We start from the raw sequence: 8,066 nt of genomic DNA, 5'->3' as shown, positions 1-8,066 counted from the left end.
CTAAGCATAATACCCTCTAGTTTCACTCCTGTTGTTGCAAACGGCAAGATTTTACCCATTTTTATAATGGAGTAATATTCCATTGTGTGTGTATATATATACACATATGTGTGTGTATATATATACACACACTATATATATATATATTTATCCATTCATTTCTTGATGGGCACTTAGGTTGTTTCCATATCTTGGTTATTGTAAATAATGCTGATGTGAATGTAGGGGTGCATATATGCTAATTTCTTAAGCTCAAACGCATTTTAACAGCTCTGCATTTTATTTCCCACCACATGTCTACAGTTTTTGACATCATATTTTGCATCTTTTTGTTTTGTGTATCCCTTAATTATTGCAGATACAGATGATTCTATTACTTTTGTCTTTTCATCTTCCTTCTAGTCTTTTTTCCCTCCATTTCCCTTAGCTATGCTGGGTCTTTGTTGCTGTGTGCGGGCTTTCTCTAGTTGCATCAAGTGGGAGCTACTCTGTGTTGCAGTGTAAGGGTTTCCCACTGCAGTGGTTTCTCTTGTCACAGAACACAGGCTGTAGGCACGTGGGCTTAGTAGTCGTGGCAGATGTGCCTAGTTGCTCCATGGCAAGTGGGATCTTCCTGGACCAAGGATCAAACCTTCACCCTCTGCCTTGGCAGGTGGATTCTTAACCACAACCACCAGAGAAGTCCACCTTCATACTAGTTTTAAATGTGATCGATTTACTACCTTTCCCGTATAGTCGCCCTTAACAATAGATTTTTCCTTGTGTAATTTTCATGTTTCTAGCCGTGACTTTTTCTTCTTCACTTAGAGAAAGTCCTTGGAACATTTCTCGTAAAGCTGGTTTGCTGATGCTGAACTCTCTTAGCTTGTCTGTAAAACTTTTGATCTCTCTATCAAATCTGAATGAAAGCCTTGCCAGGTAGAGTATTCTTGTGGTAGGGCGTCCCCTTTCATCCATTTAAATATACCATACCACTCCCTTCTGCCTGCAGAGTTTCTGCTGAAATGTTAGCTGATAGCCTTATGGGAGTTCCCTTGTGTGTAAGTTGTTGCTTTTCCTTTGCTGCTTTTAATATTAGCTCTTTATCTTCCATCATTGCCATTTTAATTACAGTGTGATTTGGTGTGGCCCTCTTTGTGTTGATTCTGCTTGGGACTCTCTGTGCTTCCTGAACTTGGATGACTGTTTCCTTTGCCAGGTGGGGAAATTTTCAGCTATTATATCTACAAATATGTTTTCTGCCCCTTTCTCTCTCTCTTCTTCTGGGACCCTTATAGTGGGAATATTCATGTGCTTGATGTTGTCCCTTGAACTGTCCTCATTTCTTTTCATTCTTTTTTCTGTTCAGCTTCAGTGATTTCTACTACTCTGTCTTCTACCTCGCTGATCTGTTCCTCTGTACCATTTATTCTACTGCCGATTACTTATAGTGTATTTTTCATTTCAGTTATTGTATGCTTCATCTCTGTTTGGTTCTTCTCTTGTGGAGTTTGCTCAGCGTTCTAATGTTCTTTTGATGAATTTGTAGGGGAGAAAGTGGTCTCCCCGTCCTATTCCTCTGCCATCTTAGCTCCTCCCTCGTGTTTGGTTCTTCTTTATATTCTCTAACCCTTTGTTACGAATGTCTAACTTGGTCTGTTCATCCAATCTTCCCTCAGTTTCTTTGATCGTTACTTTGAACTCTTTATTGGATAGGTTGCCTGTCTCCTCTTCACTTAGTTCTTCTGGGGCTTTATCTTGTTCCTTCCTTTGGAACATATTTCTCTGTTTCTTCATTTTGCCTAATTTGTTATTTTTATTTCTATGCACTTGGTAGGCTGGTTACATTTTCTGACTCTGGAGAAGTGGCCTTTTGCCCTGTGCACTTCCCTATATTCACCAGAGCTATGTGCTCTAGTGCACGCATTCTCAGTTGTGCAGTTGTGTCCAACTCTGTGACCCCATGGACTGTAGGCCCCCAAGCTCCTCTGTCCATGGAATTTTCCAGGCAAGAGTACTGGAGTGGGTTGCCATTTCCTTCGCCAGGGAATCTTCCCCACCCAAGGATTGAACCCACATCTCTTGTGTCTCCTGAATTGGCAAGAAGATTCTTAACCACTGTGCCATGTGCCCTAGGGGTGCCCTCTGTTTGGGCTGCATGGGGCCTTCTGTTGTGGTGAGCTGATTACTGTGGGTGGTCTGAGATGCGTGGATGGTCCCTAGTCTGGTTGGTTGCCTGGCCTTGCCTTATGCAGAGACTGCCGGCCCCTGGTAGGTGGGGCAGCGGCTGGCAGCATGGCCCTTGCGATCCTGTGACTAGTGCTAGCCTACTAGTAGTCAGAGCCAGGTTTCTGGGTCTCTGGTGTCAGGGACCTGGGAGTCCCAGAGCTGATATCAGCCCATTGGTCGTTAGTGCTGGGTCTTGGGGCAGCTGGCTGAGGGACCCAAGGTGTCTCAGAGCTATTGTTGGCTTTCTGGTGGGAAAGGATCCCAGGGCTGGTACCCACCCACTCACTGGTAGGTGAGGTTGGGTCCTGGGGTTAAGGCCAGGCCAGTGGTGGGTGAAGCTGAGTCCTGCAGTTTCTGGCTATAGGTTCAGGGGGTTCCAGGGCTGGTGTCAGCCTGCTGGTGGGTGGAACTGAGGCCCACAGGGTCTAGGGGCTAATGATGGCCCACTGGTAGGCAAAGCTGGGTCCTGGGGTCTCTGGCTACAGGGCCCTGGGGGTCTCCTGGGACTAGTGCTAGCGTACTGGTGAGCAGGGACAGGTTCTGGACCCTCTGATGGGCAGGGCTATGTCGCTGGGTGGCCATAGGCTCAGGGGGTCTCAAGGCAGCAGGCCAGCTGGTGGGTGGGGCTGTGTCTCCAACCAGCTAGTGCAACTTGATTTTAAAAGAAAAATTGTTTTCAAGTATTTTTCAAGTGATTTCTTAAAAGTTTACATCATCACTTTTTAAAGTATAATATGTACACAAAACAATTCAAGTCATAGGGAATAGCTTGATGAACTTTCACAAATATATCCATATAACCACTATGGAGATCAAGAAACAGAACATTACAAGTAACCCCGCCCCCTCCCCCCAAGCTCTCCCAGGCTTCCTTCCAGTTACACACCCAGCCTCTAGAACCAAGCGTAATCAAAGCTCTAACTTCAAACAGCAAAGATTACTTTGGCCTATTTTTGTAGTTTAGATAAAGGGTACCATGTGACCAACATGCTTCTGTATCTAGCTTCTTTGCTGAAAATTATGTCTGTGGGATTCACAGCAGGATAGTATATAGCTGAAATAGCTTATTTTCATTGCTGTGCATATTTTTCCATTGTGTTTATTTATCTCTTCTCTGGTCAGTGGGCATCTGGGTAGCTTTCAGTGTAGGGTTCTTAGGAACAGAGCTGCCGTGAACATTTTAGTACATACACTATGGTGAACATATGCATGCATTTCTGTTGAGTATAGGCCGAGGAGTGGAACTGCTGGAGCAGAGGGTAGGCAGATGTTTTAGCTTCAGCAGAAACTGCTAAACAGTTTTCCAAAGTGGCTGTATCATTTTGTGTTCATCCAGCAGCATATGAGTGTTCTAGTTGCCCTATACCCTCATCAACACTTGCTATGTTGGTCATTTTCATTGTAGCCATTCTAGGAGTTGTAAGGAGGTATCCTCCTATAGTTTTGACTTGTATTTCCTGATGAGTAATAATGTTGGGCACCTTTTCACGTGCTTTTCGACTCTTTGTATATCTTCTTTTAGGAAACGTCTGCTCAAGTCTTTTGCTCATTAAAAAAAAGTTAGGGTGTTTGTCTTTTATTAGAGGTTGTAGGAGTTTTACATCAGTAATTTAATTTGATGGTGCAAAATATCTTTGCATAAAACATGACACGCATGTGATGTCATTGTAGAAAAGCGAGGGTAGCTGGGCTGTTCAGAAAGCAGAGGGGATGAAAACTCCCTAGTCCCACAAGACAGATCTTTGGAACCCTTGGGGATCAAAGGAACACCATTTAAAAAACCCCTGAAATAGATTTTCTTCAAATGCTTACCTCCCATATATCTATCTCATCTGCAATTTTTGAGTTTTGGGGAAAAGAGGTGAGAACCCTTCTAGAAATCTACTCTTTAACTGTCCCCACCCAAGCTAGCAATAGTAATTGGTTTAAGTGTCGATCACCTACATGTGTCAGGCCAGGTACCCACAGTCTCTCTTGGTGAGGTAGATACAGGACTAAATGGCACCATTTTACAGATTTGTCCCTGGTGAACTGAGGCTAAGAGAGGTTCATCAGTCGGCCTAGAGTGCAAAGCAGTGAGGCAGAGCTGACATTCCTGACTCCTCTGTTCTACTCCTCTGATCAGAGCATCATGATGCTGACTGTGCCTGCCCTTCAGGGCCTGAGAGATTCTTGGGAGAAATGCGGGTGAAAGTTCTTTTGGATGGAGCCACATGAGAGGCTTCGGCAGACTGGCATGCTCTATTTCTTGGCCTAGGTGGGGTTACTTGTGTGTTTAATTTTATGTGTTAAACTGTGTACTTATGCTTTAAGCATATTTTTACATGTTTGTTATGCTTCACAATCAAAAAAATAGAAGAGCAGCTAGTCCATTCATTCTGGCTCTGGTGCTTCCCTATCCATTAAGAAAACTAAATGTCAAGTTGGGTCTGGTTTCCAGACCTCTGAAGGCTGGCAAGTGGCATGTGGAAGAGAGAATGCTTTCCCCAGTACAGTCCATATCCCTGGGGCAGGTGGTACAAAACCCCTTCCACCTAGATAAGTCATCTGGACAAGGAGGCAGATAAAAGTCAGTGGCAGTAAGGCACAGGTGCCCAAGAGCATGACAATGGCTAACATGTATAAAGGCACATGTGTTATGTAGTGAAGAAGTCTCATTTTGACAACCTTATCCAGTAGGTACTCCTATTCTACTGATGGGGTGCAGAGATGTTCCTAAGTTGTTGAAGGGTTGCACAGTTTACAGAAGGCAAAGCTGGGTCTCAAACCCAAGCTGTCTGGTTCCTGAGTCCACACCTATAAGCATTCACTGCCTTTTAGAATGTGGTGAAAACTCAGGGCCCCCTTCTCAGGAAAAGACACACACACACACACACACAGGGCCCCCTTCTCAGGAAAAGACACAAACACACACACACACACACACACGCACCCTTAGTTTCAGAGCTCCCAAAGCCCTTCCCTGGGGTCCAGCCTTGAGCAAGTTGAGTTATTTACCATGGATAAGGTAACCTATAGGTAATGAGCTCTGCTCCATGGGAAGTATTTAAGAAGAAGCTGAGATACCATCTGGCAGCTGGTGCAGAATAGATATTCCATACAGATTAAGTTACCTACCTGATGGCTCAGACAGTAAAGAAACTGTGGTCAGGAAGATCCCCTGGAGAAGGGAATGGCTACCCTCTCCAGTATTCTTGCCTAGAAGGACAGAGGAGCCTGGTGGGCTACAGTCCATGGGGTTGCAAAGAGCTGGATTAGACTGAGCAACTAACAATTTCACTTTCACAGATTAAGTGAATGAATGAATGAATGAATGACTTTTCCCTTGAGGATAGGGGCAAGGACCACGGGGAGTGAGAAACATCTTGGCCCCTGATAGCCCCCATTGTATGGTCTCTTGAACAAGAAGGGCATGGGTACTGTAGTCCAAGCTCCTGAGGACACGTGGAAATCACAGAGTAGGCAGTGGTTCCTGGGGGCAGGAATGTAGCCATGTAGAGTCCTGGGAAGGGACAGGCATAGCCAGGAACCCCAACACTAACCTCCCACAACCAGTCTAGCCAGCTTTCGGAAAGCGTTCTAATACTTGCTTTTGAGTAAAATGTAAGAGAAGGGCTTGGGGGAGGCAGAAATTCGAAACTGGGCCAAGCAAGAGTTAACTGGAAGCAGAAAAGGAAATGTTTGGAACCTGGGAGGGGGCCGGCGGGGGATGGAGATATTAACCAGGGTATGGAAAATTCCTGAGAACTGGAGCGTAACAAGGAATTGGCTTGAAGTCCCACAGCAGGGACAAAGGGGCTCTCAGAAGGCCCCCACTGCCCTTGCAGCCCCCCGCTCCTCCTCATGGCGCCTCCTCTGAGCCGGTCCTCCCCCCGGCTGCAGAGCAAACCTACTGGAGATGGTGGCCTGGGTGAACCCCACTTGAGGACTGAGGTTAAGTTTCCTTCTGCTGATAACGGGTCCCACTCCGGCGGCCCCCATCTCCTTTGTTCTCCTTATCTCTAACTTCACGTCACTCCCTGGTGAACACAGCTCTGGACCCAATCCTTTATGCCTTTTCTGATCCAATCTTATTCGATGTAGGTCTTGTTCTTTGTTTCGATGACCTGGGTCCTGGCTTCTGACTGGTATCTTTATCATGTTTGGTTACAGTGGAGGGAGTTGGGGTGTGACTGGAGGGTATTTATTACCCTCCTGCTCCAGATGGACAAAGCCATTTTTAAGTCCGCCGCCGCAGAGGCACCCAGCCCTCCTGGCCCAAAGAGCCTGCAGCAGCAGCAGCTTCAGGCACTTCATGCCTTGGCGGAGGTGAGGAATGAGGCTGCAATCAAAGCAGAAGGCTTTACCATCTTCTCATGCCCTGCTGCCTGCCTCGCACCATCCGGGGTGGCTGCGTTCCCGAGCACCCAGACACTTCTTTTGCCTTATTCATCTCTTCGTTCATTCATTCTACGTGCCAGGTAGTAAGCTCAACAGAGATGAATTGGCTGTGAATTTTGCTCTTAACGTGTTCACATCCGAATGGGAGGGATAAGACCCAATTTAAAATCCCTATAAGACAGAAAGGGCTTCCCTGGTGGCTCAGATGGTAAAGAATCCTCCCGCAATGCAGGAGACCTGGGTTCGAATCCTGGGTCAGGAAGATGCCCTGGAGAAGGAAATAGCAACCCACTCCAGTATTCTTGCCTGGAGAATCCCATGGACAGAGGAGCCTGGTGGACTACAGTCCCTGGGGTCGCAAAGAGTCGAACACAACTAAGCAACTAACACACACATGCATAAGACAGAAAATGACAGAGCTCGTTAACTAGAGCAGGATACTGAAAAGATGCCGGGGTCATTTACAAAAAGGAGCTCACTTCCAGAGTGCCTCTAGGAGGTTGCCATGGACGAGGAGGCATTTAAGATGTCTTAATAATATTCGGATTGGAAGTTAAAACCCCCCCAGGGGGAAATCACATTTTCACAGGGATCTGCACTTGGCACCCGTTGGACTAAGGGTTGAGCAGTAGACACCCGAGCTGACCCTGTGGAATGAGCTTTGGATGGCTGGGTTAGGGAGAGAAGGATTCTAAGGCCGGCTGGAGGCTCTGAAATCACACTGCTGGAGTACAGGCAGCGTCAGCCGCTCACGGCATCATTCTCAGCAGGAGGCGGGCCTGTGTTATGGGGAGTGGAGCCCTGGGCCTGCCTCCTCTGGGCTCTCTGCCCCAGGCCGCAGACCCCATCGATGGTCCAGGGAAGGCTGCAGGTGGACCCATAGCGATGGGTTGTATGGGTGGGCACAGTGGATGGAGGGAAGGAGGTGTCACAGTTCCCAGTCCAAGGCTGAGAGCTGGGACATGGGCTGAAACAGCTTGATTTGAAACAGCTTGAAACAATCTTCCAGCAGGTCATCCCGGGCTGTCTGAGTTCTCCCAGCGGGCCAGCCTTCTCTGCCTCTGGGCCTTGGCACATGCTGTTCCCTTTGAATGTGCTTCTCTCTCCTCCCCGGGCGTAGGGGTCAGAGTCCTTGCAGAAAACAGGTGACCACCCAGAGGTTTCACCAAAGAGACTCAGGGAAAGGGGCTGTGTACAGAGGGGCGGGCAGGGTGACCCCAAAGAGGGATGTGGAGGGGCACAGGAGCCAGCAGCTGTGGCGGGGGCAGGGAGGGGGCAGCACACCTGAACCTGGGGCTCTGAAGGCAGAGGGATGCAGCGGCCAGGAGCACGAGAGTGTCGGCCCCCTCCCCACCTTCCGATCTCCGCTAGGGCTTTTAGGCCCACCCTAGGGGCCTGTGGGCAGTCTCCTGGGCTCTGAGCAGGGCAGATCCCCGAGAAGGAATTTGGAGATGGAGGAAAAAAAGGGCCCCTGGAAG

Source organism: Muntiacus reevesi, chromosome 5, assembly GCF_963930625.1.
Source record: "Muntiacus reevesi chromosome 5, mMunRee1.1, whole genome shotgun sequence".
NCBI lineage: Eukaryota > Metazoa > Chordata > Mammalia > Artiodactyla > Cervidae > Muntiacus > Muntiacus reevesi.
The sequence above is the reverse complement of the archived record's forward strand: the minus strand, read 5'-3'. Positions refer to the sequence as shown.